The 16,641-nt window shown below is 34.3% G+C and overlaps 1 long non-coding RNA gene across 1 annotated transcript; it reads right to left on the bottom strand.

Annotated features, from left to right (window-relative positions):
• Positions 1–1,751: 1,751 nt before the first annotated feature.
• LOC114078317 lies at positions 1,752–10,436 on the bottom strand. Its single transcript, XR_003579931.1, has 3 exons — positions 10,331–10,436; positions 3,832–3,899; positions 1,752–3,139 (listed from the first exon to the last, which is right to left on the bottom strand). It is a non-coding gene; the product is annotated as an uncharacterized LOC114078317 (long non-coding RNA).
• Positions 10,437–16,641: the final 6,205 nt, after the last annotated feature.

Below are 16,641 nucleotides of genomic sequence, written 5' to 3'. Positions count from 1 at the left end.
TCTAGCATATGAAGATGTGCTATGAAAAGTTTTAAATTTTCTGCTAAATTTACTAGGACAATGCGATGAATGATAACTATGGTCTTGTATAAGACCTCCGAGAGGTCAAGTACGCCATGTTACTTCTAGGGCGTGCTCCCCGGATGCGACACTTCTTTGTCAGAGATTCAACTCCTTTTAGATAAACATAGATTGGAGACTCATATGGTCGGTATAGACATCAACATGGACACCATACAAGTAATGCCTCCATATTTTCAAGGCAAACACCACGGCCGCTAATTCAAGGTCATGAGTTGGATATTTTCTCTCATGCACCTTAATTTGCTAGAAGCATAGGCTATAACCTTCCCATGTTGTATGAGAACACGCCCCAAACCCACTCGGGATGCATCACAATACACAACAAACCCCTTTGAATCCTCAGGTAATGTCAACACCAAAGCGGAAGTAAGCCTATCTTTCATCATTTGGAAGCTTCTCCTGCATGCCTCCGACCACTCAAATTTCTTCCACTTTTGGTTCAAAGTAGATGCAATGGATGCAAAACCATCCACGAACCTCTGATATTAAATCATTAAACCGAAGAAACTTCTAATTTCAGTTGGAGTCGATGGTCTAGGACAATTTTTCACCGCCTCCTTTTTCCTTGGATCAACCTCAACTCCCTCACTAGAGATGATATGACAGAGAAATGTCATCGACCTCAACAAAAACTCACATTTGTTATACTTGGAAAATAATTGATGTTCTTTAATTACTTGTAACACCACCCTCAAATGGTTCATGTGATCACACTCATTTTTTTAGTATACCAAGATGTCGTCAATGAAGACAATGACAAATGAATCTAGGTAATTCCGAAACACCCTATTCATAAGGTCCATAAACATTGTTGGAGCATTAGTGAGACCAAATTACATTATTAAGTACTCATAATTACCATATCTAGTCCAAAATGCCGTCTTTGCTATATCCTCACCTCTCACCGTAAGTCGGTGATACCCCAACCTCAAGTCAATCTTAGAAAAGTAGCTTGCCCCTTGGAGTTGATCAAACAAGTCGTCAATCCGAGAAAGAGGATACTTGTTCTTGATTGTGACTTTGTTGAGTTGGTGGTAATCAATAAACATTCTTAAGGACCCATCCTTCTTCTTCACAAACAAAATTGGAACATTCCATGGAGAAATACTAGGTCTTATGAAGCATTTGTCTAGTAAATCTTTGAGTTGAGACTTCATCTATTTCAATTTGGTCGGAGCAATGCGATAAGGAGGAAGTGAAATCGGATTAGTATCCGGTAATAAGTCCATACCAAATATTGGACTGGAACTTCATCTATTTCAATTTCCCGTTCGTAAGGAATGTCGGGAAGGTCATTAGGAATGACCTCCGAAAATTCACTCACTAAGGGGATCGACTCAATGGGAGGAATTTTGGAGTCTAAATGTTGGACTCTCACAATATGGTATAGCCAACCCTTAGAGATCATTTTGCATGCTTTTAGACAATAGATAATATGACCTCTAGGAATAGAATTTCCCCCCCCCCCTTACACTCAACCACGGGTTCATTTGGAAAGATAAACTTCACCACCCTTAACCTACAAACCACAGAGGAAAAGCAAGCATGGAACCAATCCATACCCAATATAATTCAAAATCAAGAATTATATAGTTCTACTAATTCAACATAAGAAACTCTATTGGGTAACATTATTGGACATTTTCTATGCACCCTCTTTGCAACAACCGACTCACCTGCCGAAGCAGACACAATAAAAGGTTCATGTAAAATATCGGGCAAAATATCAAACTTTTTGGCTACTAGAGGGGTGACAAATGATAAAGTAGCACCGGGATAAAGTAATGCATATACATCAACAGAGAAAGCTTTCAAAATACTGGTCACCACATCAGGAGAAGTCTCTTACTCACCCCTAGAGGAGAGAACATAGAAGTGGTTCTTCTTTGGAGCCTCATTTGAACCACTTGCTTGATCTTGACCACTATCATTGTCTTGAACCTTCACATTAGGGAGATCCCTAACATTGTTCCCACTTTTACCACAACCAAAAATTTTTCCGTCCCCTTAAGACAATCACCATAGTGCTTCTTGCCACACTTTCCACAAGTTGGCTTCTCAGTTTGTGAACTAGTACCTATTCCCTTCTTAGGCTTAGGGTTAAACACCCTATCACTACTAGCCTTAGGTAACTTGGAAGGAACTTGATTAGAAACCCTCTTCTTAAATCAAGGCTTGTCTTGTATTTCAAGCCTATTCTTTGAAGAACCTTCATAAAAAGATCTTGCCCTCTTAGCATTTGTACTTTTTCTCTTAGCCCTAGAATCTTCCACATGATTGGCATGCACCATAAGACGATAAATGTTCATGTTGTGATGTAGCATAGCCGAATGACAATCCTCTTGCAAATCATCCGACACCCCCGTCGCAAAGCGGCTCATTTCATCTTTAGGATCGGAAACCAAAGAAAGAGCATATTTCGACAATTTAGTGAACTTCAAGGAGTATATATGAACACTTATACCTCCTTGTCGAAGGTTGATGAACTCCACCACTTTAGCTTCCCTCATCTCCCTAGGAAAGAACCGATCAAGAAAAGTCTTCTGGAAGATCTCCCAAGTCACCGGACCACCCCTTAATGGCCTATTATCTCTCCATTGGGCATACCATGCTTGAGCCACGTCGTTGAGTTCATAAGTGGCCAACTCAGCCTTCTAACTTGTGGACAACCCCATAGCCAATAGTATCTTATAGAATTGATCGATGAACTCTTGGGGGTCTTCTTAAACCTTAGACCCGTAGAAAGTAGGAGGGTTCATCCGAGTGAAGTCCCTTAGACGGGAGGTCATGGTAAGAACTTGTTGATTTGGATGGGGTACAACGTCATGGCTAGCTTCAGCCATCCTAGCTTGGGCTTGTGTAGTTATTGTTTGGGCCAATTGGTTACGGGAAACCCTTATGTCACCATCCGTCAAAGGTGAAGGATTGACCGAAGCTTGTTCAACATTATCATCTTCTTCAAGAGGAGGAACTTGATCACCACGGGGAGGAGCTCCTGCATTGGCAATCTGCTCTTCAAGCCTTCATGACGCATTCCTTCGAGTGTTAATTTTTCCTATAATCACAACAATAGGATTAAATTCAGAAATACACCATAAGTATACTCTAATGGCACGATATAGGATTTCCAAGAAAGTGAGAGTTTCCTAGGCATCTTGTAGGTTCATATCCATAAGTGTGGCGTGCTTCACAATTATGAATACGAACTTACATAGAATTGGTTGAGAAAGACATTGACTCTAAGATAATTCAATCTCATGCTCTAAAACCAAGTTTGTCATATCCGGGCTTACCCCCAAGACGTAACTGGCGTCGTCATCCTCTTTTAGGACTAAGAATAGCCTCTTAGCTTACATCATTACATTCATAAGTTGAATTTAGCGGAAACTAACACTTTTCATTACTTCTACTTGGAGGTTTACATAGACCTATACATACACATAATATATATATATATCGAGTATACATAGACCCCTCGCATAGGAAGATTACTTAGTATTCTACTTTTATTGCACATAAGCATATGCAGTATAACATAGACATAATAGTGATAATAGTTTTCTCATCTTATAACCATCTAATAAGTTTGTAAGGACTTGGGCATAACCCATACATCAAGTAAAAATGCCTCACATGGGCTATACAATGTCACATACTAAATGGAAAGAAAGAACATAATAGTCTTTAACTAAAATAAGAATCCCATAAGCTAGCTAGTGGCATCGCCCTCGGAAAATGAGGACCTACCCTACTTGGATGAATAAGAGATCCAAGACTTCTTTGAGTCGCCTTCGAAACACCTCAATGACCGAAACCTAAAATGTTGGGGAAAAGGAAGAAATGCGGTTAGTATGCCACTTGTACTAAGTATGAGACTATATGACCACATAATATAAAAACATGGTAGAAAAAAAGGGACATTTCATAAAGTATGCATTTTTCACTTAAAACGTTTATGCACATTCAACAAGACCATACCAATCAATAATACATGGTCATTAACTCATAGGCATGTACATCACAAGGCCAACAGTCACCAGTACTAGTCAATTCAACATGCTCATCATATAATCGAATACATATCCAAGTAACTCTATCATAAAGTCATATAACAACAAGCATGTATAAGAGTACATTTAAACATAACCAAATCAAGTCAATTACCCATGAATCCCTATCAAGTTAACAAGTGCAATAAACAAGTAAATCCCCATAACATTACTCAATCAAGTAAGCCAACAAGAATCATGACTAACATCCTACATAATATAACCTGGCATTTAGGTGCACATATCATCTTACTTCAACAATATAAACCAACACATCTTCATAAGTGAACTAATCAACATATAGTATCAATCAATGTTCAAGTTTATCATATACATATCATATAGCATTATAAGCATAATAATACATAAGAACATCCTCCTAAGACTCCCCTCGAGTCTAACTAGTGCAATGCTTAGGTAGAGTCCCATACCCCTACCTAGACTAAGCTAGACTCCTTAGTTATCCTAGTTAGAGTTCAATCCTTTAATTCAGTTTAACTTGTGGAAACATCTTTCCCTAACCGACATAGACAACATGAGCTAGTGTGGAATCCGGTGTCATAAAACTACACACCGGAGGAAGGCGGACTACTTGCCAAGGTAGTACCAAAACATAAAACATAGCAACTACGTGGATCCACTAGCTAGTATTCCTATGGGGGAAACATAGTTCAAGAAATAGGAGAAATAGTTGGGACCCTTTTTATTCTACATGCATTGCAGTCTCCAATCTCAAGAGTAATTTAGTTCTCCTACCTTTCCTACGTGGTAAGGGACACTCCTCACTCTAGTTCAGTCGGTGCTAAGTTAGAGTCCCTTTTTGAAATGTCTTTAAGCCTGTAACAATAATCATAACTTAGTTTAGGTCATAGAATCTATCTCTTGTGTAATCATCATCATCAATATCTTAATAAGAATTGCATGAGTATAAATCCTTTCATTACAATTCATATAAGTGAGGTTAGCATATAGCATATTCATATCATAATAAGCCACATTAGTAGTCATCACCATCCTTATAACATATACATCTTAATCAACCTCACAACATAGTCAAGACATTTCAATTCAACATAATACCACCCTATCAATCCTAATACAAGGCATACTCCAATACAACATCATGACTTAATCACAATTAACCACAATTTGAAGTAAATGATAGAGATCATAAGACTTACCAAGTCTCCTTCATAGTTCATCATCAACGTCTTACCATAAACCCTCAATTGAACAAAAAATTGGGTATGCATCATCATAAGTCTATAATCAACATGATAACAAGGCTAGAAGAATCACTATATCACAATTCAATACTAGATCATAGCCTAAGACAAGATACTTAGGTCAATTCACAACATACATCCTAACCTAGATAATCTTCTCAAGAACTATCATGAAAGACTACAAATCACCGTAATTTGTTATTGATTAATGTAAGAACATTATCTAATAGTAATTTAACCAATAACCATGTCAATTGAACCAATCACAACCTAATTCATATCAAGATCAAACCTAGGGTTAAGGGTCATCTTCTACAAACTAATCCAAACCATCAATATCTATCATAATTAAGTTAGAATACATGTTAATCTATTCATATTATCAAATATAAAACATAAACAAACCAATTCATAACATAATTTTCGAGATGGAGAAGAACCCACATGAAAACCCAACTTTTGAAAATACTTTGAAGAAACCCTTTGAGGAAAGAGGTCTCAAAGGTGAATTACATCCCATACCTCAACATTTGATGAAGAATTGATGGTGAAATCATCCCTTTACATCCCCTGAATCCCCCCCCCCAGCTTGTCTTCAATGGTGTCTTCCAATAGAGAGAAAAAGAAGAGAGAAGGAAGAGAGTTTTGTTTTGAGAGTTGAAATTAGACTAATGGGGTTATGGTCTTTATATATGGGGTTAATTAAGTTAATTAAACTTCCCTTAATACCTAAATAACCATATAACTACTTAATTAATTATTTAAGACCAACTTAAAAATATACAGGTAATTGCAGGCTCCATCGATGACACCATGATTGACGAATGGTGGATCAATCAACGTCCACTGTGCCCTTCCGTGCTGCACATCCATCATTCTTGTCAGAGATTGTGCAAGTGAGGGCCTCCAACAAATTGTCTAAGTTTTGGTCAACGGTTGGCATCGACAGCTCGTCGATTGCCCTTTCGTGGGTGCACACTGCCTTATAAGTGTTGACTCCAACGTACAAGAGTCCTCCTCAAGGGCCCTTCGTTAGTCCTTGGAGAGTCGTACCTGGACTTTTCGACCATGTATATAATTAATCACATACTAGACACCCTTACACCAATTTTCATGGACTTCCAACTCCTAAAAGTTATTCAAATAGGCTTAGGCACGCTAGTATCTCCTAGAACTAGTTTCGAACGTCAAGGACGTTCTTGGATGTTTTGGTTTCTAGAATTCCTAAATGACTTATAAACATTATAATGGACCTTAAAACAATGTCTAGACCTTATCATAGTTATGTTAGGATTAAAGACATGTCTTGGATTTCTGAAGTGTTACAGCAGTGACCTTGTCGAAGATCACCAGTTGTGCTCAATTTATCATAGTGCGAGGTGTAGTGGGGGAAGACCTGGTATGAGGTGGAACATAGTCATCATTTGTGTCCGCATTGATCAGCCAGAGGGAAAGTGCAATGAACTTTGACTTTCCTCTGAAGGGATTTTTCTTGGGGTCTATGGTACCTCTGGAGGCTTAGTTAGTACCAAAACAAGTCAATAACAATAATGGAAGAATTTTAGAATAAGAACCGAATTGAAACAACAACTAAAAAAATTGGAAATAGTAGAGTTGTCCTATGGCCCGTCGATAGAACAACAATCTGTGGTTCCCCTCCATAGGTCAGAGTACCCAAAATTGTGTCTCTAATGTGGAAAACACGTATATTCAAAGCTGTCTATCTCTATCGATGGAATGAGGGACCATAGCCCAATGTGGTTCAACACTTAGTAAAAACTCTATGTGCTACTCACTCACAGACCCTACCTATGATCTGTAGGGTTACCTACAGTTCGCAGACGTAGTCTCGCAGGTCAGTTATGTGCCAGGTATCAGACATGACTCATACTTTACACTTTATTTCATCAATTAATCAATCAACCTAGGTCTAATCATGAATTTCAACATAATATATTGCAGTTCTTCATCCTTAAGGTTCCGATTATGCACAACTCAACTTTTTAACATACAAAAACTAAGAATCCTAAGTTAATACTTCCTTTTCAACCGTTTAATCTGATCTAGTTGGTTTCAATTAACTACATACTCACATACCATTATACCAAGGGTTATGTAACTTATAATTCAATATTCAAACACGAAACTAACAACCCAAGGTTAAGTAGATCAATATGATTATAAATGAAACAGTGAAGTAATTAAAAGTTTTGGAGAAATTTGTATACCTTACATGTAATCACCGATGATGAGTGTGTGTTTCAACGATATTTGTGACCCTTTACTAGATGGACATGGGAAGTGTTTTGAAATGAAGGGTTTTATTTATATGGAATTTAGGCCGTGTCGGCAGAACCCTAGTTTTGGACCCACGAGACCCCGTCGACGGTCCATGGGTCAACCTACGGACCGCAGGTCATTCTGACACTTAGAGAATTACGGAAACTTACCTAGGGTGTCTACGAACACCATTCATGGTCCGTGGATGGACCAACAGATGTCGATGGGTTTCGTAGACTACTGCACAACTCTTTAACTACAGATTATACCTTTTAGTCCTTGCACATGTAGCAACCATTAGGACTTTCTTTTTACATTTTCTGGACATCATTCATCACACACACACACACACACACACACACACACACACACACACACACACACATATATATATATATATATGTATGTATGTATATATATGAAAAGTAGTGCGGAATTTAAACTTTTCACAACAGTAGTTCAAATCTCTTTCATTGAAAACATCAGAAAGACTAAGTATCTCTGTATCCATCTTAGACACATGAATTTCTTGGGGTCACTGTCCATATATAAATAAAGGAAATACTAAAGTCTATGACAACGTCTTTTGAAATAAAAATCTAAACATAACCATGTTCTCGGATCATGTGAGGACATACTAAGACTTGCTTAGGAGGATGCTATTCCCAAGCTTCACTTCAATAGACCTCACTTGCCACCTACACCTTTATAGTTAAAATAACATATGGAATTAGTACATTGAATGCACTAAGTATGGTTACATGTAATAAAACCATGCTAAAACGGACATTTACTTTATAACATGCTTAGTATGCTCTTTTGATGAAAACATCATAAAACAAGTATAAGAACCACTTTCAAGTCAACATAGACATATAAGACACATTTCAAGTAATCCATAATACAACACTATCATCACTTAGAAACCATATAAGTATATAGACCTCCTACCAAAGGTTATCCTAAGACTTACTTAAGTAAGACAAGAAGAGACCGTCTATACACCCTTTTCAAGCACATCAAAGTAATCCTTAAGAATACCTAAAGTAAGATTATTCGCTTTTAATCACTTAGACTCTCTACCCAAGGTTATTCTAAGATTCACTTTAGTAAGACATGAAGAGACCGACCATACACCCTCTCCAAGACTAATTAAGAATCTTTAAATCTACCCTAGATAGGGATTCTTTTATTCAACATACATTAACTTAAGTCATTCTTTACTCATTAAGCCATTTAAGATTCAATTAAGCATTGTGAGGACTTTCACATAATGGTCTTGGAGAATACCTAGGGAACCCTCATCTTAGCATCTTCAAATCCTACTCGTGCCATGTATCAATAGCGTCCCATTCCACTACCTATACATAGTGAAAACTTCTCCAACACTAGAATGCATCCCAGATAATGACAATAGGCATTAATCGACATAGACCATACTAGCTAGATACGGAATCCAGAGTCTACCCTACTCCGCTAGAGGGTGTTCTATGCGAAGGTTAGAACTAGGAAACATCCATGTTGACACATGATTAAGGAATATCAAGGGTTTCTTGGTACTATAGGCTTATCTTAGGTAGAGTCACTACCATAAGCATATTCACTCAATGCTAAGACATGTTTCTCATAGAGTAAGTTCAATCACAATACAAAGGATGGGTCAACTAGGGATGCGACTTAATGGTTATAAGGATAGCTCAATGTCTTCCTTACAGATGGTTTCATGCCGTTCTAGCCAACGTAACCCTAAGTCCATCATTCAAACAAGAAGGATACCATTATGGCTTTAAAGTTTAAGGATATCATAACCTTCTTTCTATATTAAAGGTTCCAAGTTATAGACCTTCATTACATGTTCAAGGTCATATATTAGTCATACTTAGAAGCGTACCATCTTAGGTTATACCGATCCTAGATTTTCATTCAACATTTATTCATACACATACATGACAAAGGTGATTAAACCTACCAAGAACCCGTTTGGAGTGGCTTAAAATAAGTAACTTTTAGAAAGTACTTTTGAAAGTGCTGAAACTTATTCTTAAATTAAGTAGTTATGTGTTTGAATAAAAGTGTTGCAGTTGAAAAAAAGTTGTTGATGTGTTTGGCAAATAAGTGATAAACACTTTTTTTATCAAAATGTCTGAAATATCCTTAAAGTTGTTAACATGATAAAAAGTTGATAAATTTAAGGTTTTTATACTTAAAAATTAATTAATTTATATTTTACATCCATAAGTAATAGTATTTACGCTTTTCTACTGATTTTAACAATAGTATGTTTCTTCACGATGTTCATATTAATAAAATTGTTTCATACTAATATCAACTATCCCTACCACCACCATGAATATGATGCCAATTCTATGTAGGATCACTTCGATGTAACCACAAATTCGTTTACATCTTATGAAATCTAAGGATGGAAATAACTTTTACGATTCCAACATGGTCCAAACAACCCCTTCTTCACAGCTAACGTGGGCCTTAACAAGAACACCGGACTAAGCCAAGATCTTCCTATCCCTAGACTACATTACTTTGACCTAAGATACATCGTAACAATCATTTACTTACTATGTCATAATAATTCAAGTTATTATTAGCCCAACACTAAGTATTTAGCCTATCATTTAGGCTTTTTAAATATTAAAAACATTTAAATTAATAGTAAAAGAGAGAAAATAATACTTTACTTAGAGTAGACTCTCAACAATAAATCTTCTAAGTAGAAACAACAACAATTTTATTTATATGGTAGTGGAAATACAAGAGTAGTAATATAAGAGAGGTTGGCCAAAGCCTGCCCTCTACCTTTTACTAAGAGATCCTTATATAGAAAGGACCTGAAGAAAAGTCCAAAATTTATGATGTAAGTGCTTACGTCATGTTACATTATTGGACCGACATTGGGGTCCTAAACTTTATAAAAGCTTACAATTATCTTAACTTTTATAAAAGTAAGTTTCTTATCAACTAGTCTTTTCTAGTCTCCTTCCCCTTTAGCTTGTCTGAACTAGATGATTTTTCTACCTTATTCTTGAACTATTGAAGAAATATTTCAATGTCCATCTCTTTTGTGCTATGAACGCTTTTGAATTCTCCTGCTATACCAGTGTCTACTTCTTCTTTTGAGGTAGCCATAGATATATTATTCGGAAATTTCATGCCCATATTTTTTATTAGATCTTTTTTTACTTCTTCCATGTATGATACAAGAAGTTCCGATTTTGAGATATACCCTTTTTTTATCTGCAGCCTTCTGGTTATTTGTTTCAAAGCACTGATATCATCTCGGCCTTTAATGACTTCTGATTTTTGTTTGTTGATCTCGATAGAGTCTTTAATAGAGTTTATAATCTCATGTCAATGGATTTTACCTTTAACATCTTGCTATGGTAATTTACTCCAAAATTTTGTATGAAATTTCCTCCTTAAGCAAGTAAATCCTTCTTTATTTATCTGGACTTCGACTTTCCATTTCATTATCCACGGAACAGAGAATTCTATGAAAAATACATCAATGGAATTCATTTAAAAAATATATCATATTTTTGTAATTTTATCAATTTGGGTGATATGTCAACCCATTCAACATATATTTTTGTATTTCTGTGGCAGTATATTTATCGATGGACCATATAAAATCCACATTAGCAAAACCAATTTGGGTATATGCTTTTTATAAACGTGATAGCATATTTCTATAAACCATGAATGTTTTATATTAGATTTTTCATATAACAAGGTTTTATTAAAGCTCTTAATATAATCCTAGTAATTAAACTTGAGCGCAATTTTTTTTCCTGGACGGGTGTATTCTCTTTCCTTCATCGTGCTTATTCCCCATTCTTCTGGGGTGAAAATCATTTTTATAAGGAATTTTGAAATGTTATAAACCTTTTTAGTATTGGCTGGATCAAATTCCTGAAGTCAGCTGACCCAATACATGAGAGTATTATCTCATAATGCATTTTGTATTTATAAGTTGGGACAATATACGATGTTGTATCAAAATACCTGGTCATTATTTGCCATGGATCGTATTTCCATTGTAAATCTATGGGCTCAAGAAGAAGTATTACTTCATCCTTCTCATTTTTATCATATACTTCAATATTTTCATTTCCTTCATCAGTTACGACTGAAGAATAGGATGGTGGGTTATTACCCTGAGCTTTTTTGTATTGTAAATGATTCATGATTTCTTTGTACATTGGATATCCAGTGTTAATTCCCGATGTGCTTGTGTATGCCCCTGCAATGTTTGAAGCTATTAGCTTCTAGTTTCCTATTTGGGCCAAGATATTATTTCTTCCCATGGGTGCTTTTCCTCTTCCTCTTCCTCTATTAGAGGAAGAATTTCCAGATGTTCGCATCACTCCTATTATTAATAGGCAAAGAGTTAATAACTTAACTATTCTCTAGTAAGAAAATCGGAAGACTATTATCTGTTCCCTTTTTATAATGTATTTCAAAATCAAAAGGTGTTAACAAAGCTTACCATCTTGCAAACATTTGTTTTGAAACATGATGTTTTACATTTTTATTAAAGATATATTTCGCTACTTGACAATCAGTTTTTATGACAAAATTTTTTATTATATAAATCTCCTTGGAATTTTAAAACACTTTTACCTATAGCAAAAATTTCTTTAGCTATAATAGCATAAATTTTTTGAATATTATTTCATTTTTCAGAATAGAATTGTATAAGGTATTCTTGTTTTTCATTAGGACAAATCCGTAGCCAATATTAGAGGCATTTGTTTCCACTATCTTCTGCCAATTTAGATTGGCTAATGTGAGGCACGGTAGGTATTAACCTTTGTCTTAATGTTTTTGACTACTTTAGTATGATCACAATCCAAGCTTTAGGATTTTTTCTAAGTCTATCATACAATATAGCCGTGTCTTTAGCCAGATCTTTTATAAAAGGAGAGATATAATTTAAACTCCCCAAAAATCGTTGGAGCTGAGTTTTATCAGTAATAAAATCAGGGAATTTTGATGCAAACTCAATACTTCTTTGGATGGGAATAATTTTTCCTTTTTCAATATTATGGCCTAAGAATCTAGCATTTATTTGGAAAATATGCATTTCTGGTCTATATATAACCAACCATTTTGCATAATAATTTTCTTAAATAGATCAAGATGTTTAAAATGCATTTCTATGGTTTTTGAAAATACCAAAATATCATCTATATATACAATGATAAAAATGCTAAAGCACTTAAAAATATCATTTATAATTTTTTTGAAATTCCAAAGGAGCATTTTTAATCCAAAAGGCATAACATTTCATTCATATTGTCTCATTGGGATGTTAAAGGCTCTTATATTTATCTTCTTCATGAATTTGAATTTGTCAATAACGTGATTTTAAATCAAAATTTGAAAATATGATAGCTTCATGAAGTCGATCCAATAAATCTTTTTTATTGGATATAGGATATCTGATCCACTTTAAAAGTTTATTTAACGGTTTATAATTTATGAAAATTCTGGTTCTCCTCTCTCTTGTTCTTCTTGTTTATTAACATAAAAAAACAGTATAGAACCATGGAGATTTTGAGGGTCTTATTAAACCCTTTTGGTCAAGAGTATCAATCTCCTTTTACATAAATTAAGATATTCCGAATTCATTTGGCATGGTCTTGCCTTAGTGAGAATATTATCTTCAATAAATTCTTCTTCATAAGGAAGACTCACCACATGTTTCTTCCTTTCCCAAAACACATTTGGGTGGTCTCCACATATTTGTAGAGAGGATTGATTCTTTAAAATCTCAATCTTTCCTTGGATTTTAGAATTTTGTAAAGTATCTTCAATTGTAAGACTATAAATCTCATTTTTAAGAAAATTAATTTGTTTATTTTATAAAGATATCATATCTTTAACCTCATTGACGAATATTGAAAATGGTTGAGATATAAAAGCTATTCTTATTTTTCTTCCTTCGAAAGTACCAGTTATTTTGGTGTCATCCAATGAAGTTATAGGATATATATGCTAGAAAAAGGCATTCCTAGAATGATTTTGTTAGAAATGTTTTTTTAATTAAAACAAAGCTTTGAGGCATACATATATTATTTGTACATATATATGCTTTAGGAATTTTATATTTAATATCCATTTATGACCACAAGCATTACGATGACTATGTGTAGTCTTTTTAAAATATCCTGATTGAATTAATCCTTCTTGAATGCAATTTAAATTAGCTCCACTATCAATTAGAGCAATACAATCCTTTTTAGGTTATAATCAATTAAAAGAGTAATTTTCGTTTAAGGTTTATGAGCTGTAATTAGCTCAATATTTTCTAAAAATAAATTCTTATTATAAATAGACTCACTATGGATGTTAGGAAGATTACTCTCTGGAACACCAGGAGGATCATCTTCAGCTATCGTTATTTTCTATGTAAGTAATTCTTTCATCAAGAATCATATTATGGTTTTTGAGAAAAGATATTTCTTTTTTTAGATTATTAATCTCCTCAACCAAGTATTGGATTGTATTAGGAATATGATTCCTTTGAGACCTCAGTTTTAGTCGTCTTCTTACCTCTGCCATGGTATAAGCATTATTATGAGCAGGATTTTTTTTATGAATTCTAGTATTACTAGTAGAGGTGCTTGTATTACCAATTTTGTCGATAATTTGAGACCTTAATATTGGGTCATCAATCATCCTAAGCATTTCTACCCAATTGTCATTACTTATTACATTGATGTTTAAGTCCTTGAACTGAGAATATAACTGATAGAATTCATCGTTATCTTTATCATAAGGTTGGCCAATATGGCAAGACCTACATTCTTCCTCAGATGAGGACATCTAGTCTTCTTCATGAAGAACTTTTAGGTCTTAACTAGTAGATGATCCCTCTCTGTCACTATTATTAAGGCTTGAATTTTCTGAAAAGGAATTGAGGAGGATTTTACATATAGAATCCATAATATTATCCTCTAGATCAGGACTTATAATCTTATCCTTGACCTTGCAGTCTCTTACATAATGGACAACTCTTCCACGCTTGTGGTAGTCATTTGATTTATTATTCTTATAAAACTCCTTTCTATAATCCCTTTTCCTTTTTTCACAGTTGTCTAAACGTTACTTTTTCTTGTACTACCTATGAGGCTTTTTATAATCTCTTTTCCCCTTATATCTATTAGACTTTCTAGAGGATTCAGGCATATCAATTGCAAACTGTTCACAAAGTTCCCCTAATTGTTGTTTTTTGTTTAAATGATATCTTTTAATTTGTTGATTCAACTTGATCTCGTTACANTTAAATGATATCTTTTAATTTGTTGATTCAACTTGATCTCGTTACATAAAGAGAGACCTTCTTCAGTACATACACTTCTAATTATAAGTGTAGTCATCATAATTAATACTTACTGCATCTCCTAGAACGACTTTTTTTAATCTTTTCTGCAAATAACGTTGGAAGCCCATCTATAAATTTGGATTTCCAGTGACAGTTATTACACTCTTGTAATTCCATAACCCTTGATAGAAAAACATCCTTGTAACATCTAAAGGAAGTAAGGGTTTGGCATATGAGGTTTTGGGGCATAGTCCTAATTGTTTCACTATTATCTGATCATCTTCCAGAAAAATATTTTATAATGGTTAGAACTAGAGTGTAGAACATTTGTAATTATTCCATTCTCATCCTTAACGGATTTTAAAATGTCCATATGTTGGGATTCTGAGAGATAATTATCCCACCATCCCTTTAATTGACCTGTAAATCCAGCAATAATCATGTTGGCAGTGTCTTTTTCAGAATTTTTATTTGCCTTACAAATTGTGTTGTGCATAAGAATTCTATGAGCTAGAGTATTAATTTTTCTAATAGTAAATCCATCAATATTTCACTCATAAATCTATGTCCCACTAAAACTATTGGAGACATAATATTCTTGCTCCTCCTAGAGAATATCTTGAAGAGTCGGCCTAGGATAGAAGTACATCATTTGAATTGGTTTTGTAGCATGTTTCTCTGAGATTTTGTTAATCTTATCTTGAATATTATTATTCTTATCAGTGATATCTTGCTCACTTAGTTGGAGGGGATTAATATTTAACCCCTGGAGTTGGATTTTTTCCTGAAGTAATCTCTTCATATTATCAAGTTTAGATAATTTAAAGTCCTTAATTTCCGGAGGGGGTTGAATAGTAGGTGTGGCCTTCTCCTTTCCTTTATCTACAATTTTTGATTTCTCTAACTCCAAGCATAAATGACTAACTTTATCATGTAAAGAAAGAATATGCTCTCCTAAAATGCTTACAAAAACATTTGTGTAATTATTCTTTCTTATTAGAGTTTTAACATGTTTTGAAGTAATTAAAGCAGTATCATTATCATTAAACAATTCTGCAAAAGCAGTAAAATGTACAATCTTATTATCTTTTTCAATTTGAAAAGATTGTTGAGGAGGTAGAAGAGATTTGGTAATTGAACCATCTGATAATTTATAATCATTTTCTAACATAGAAATATAGCTATAAACATATTTCGTCATGAATCATGGTACAAAAGCAATAGCTTTATTTGCTTTATCAAGATCATTTTAAAAATCTTTTTGAAAAAAATGATTGTTTACTATTATCAAATTTTTGAAAAATCATTTTCTAAATGATTTCGATTTGGGCTGGAAAAATTCATTTGAAATTTTCTTTGTAACCGGCGACCCCGGTCTAAAATCCATAAGTTTTGATCTATCCATGTAAATCACTTGGAAAGTCCATTTCGGACAACGTAGGTTCCATGTCAGGAGTAACTGTATGATTTTCAATCTTGATATTATCAACTCTTTTTTCTTCTCTCATATAAGAGGTAAATACTCTAGAATTATCTTCTTCTCTAATTTGAGAAGTAGATGTTGTAGAAGGCATATCAACAATATAATCAACCGCAGATATATAAGATGAGTTAGTTCTAAGCATTCTTGAAGAAACACCTATATTATCAGCATAAC

The sequence above is a fragment of the Solanum pennellii genome, chromosome 8 (assembly GCF_001406875.1).
Source record: "Solanum pennellii chromosome 8, SPENNV200".
NCBI classification, from domain to species: Eukaryota; Viridiplantae; Streptophyta; class Magnoliopsida; order Solanales; family Solanaceae; genus Solanum; species Solanum pennellii.
Note: the sequence above shows the minus strand (reverse complement) of the source record. Positions and strands in the feature narration are given on the sequence as shown.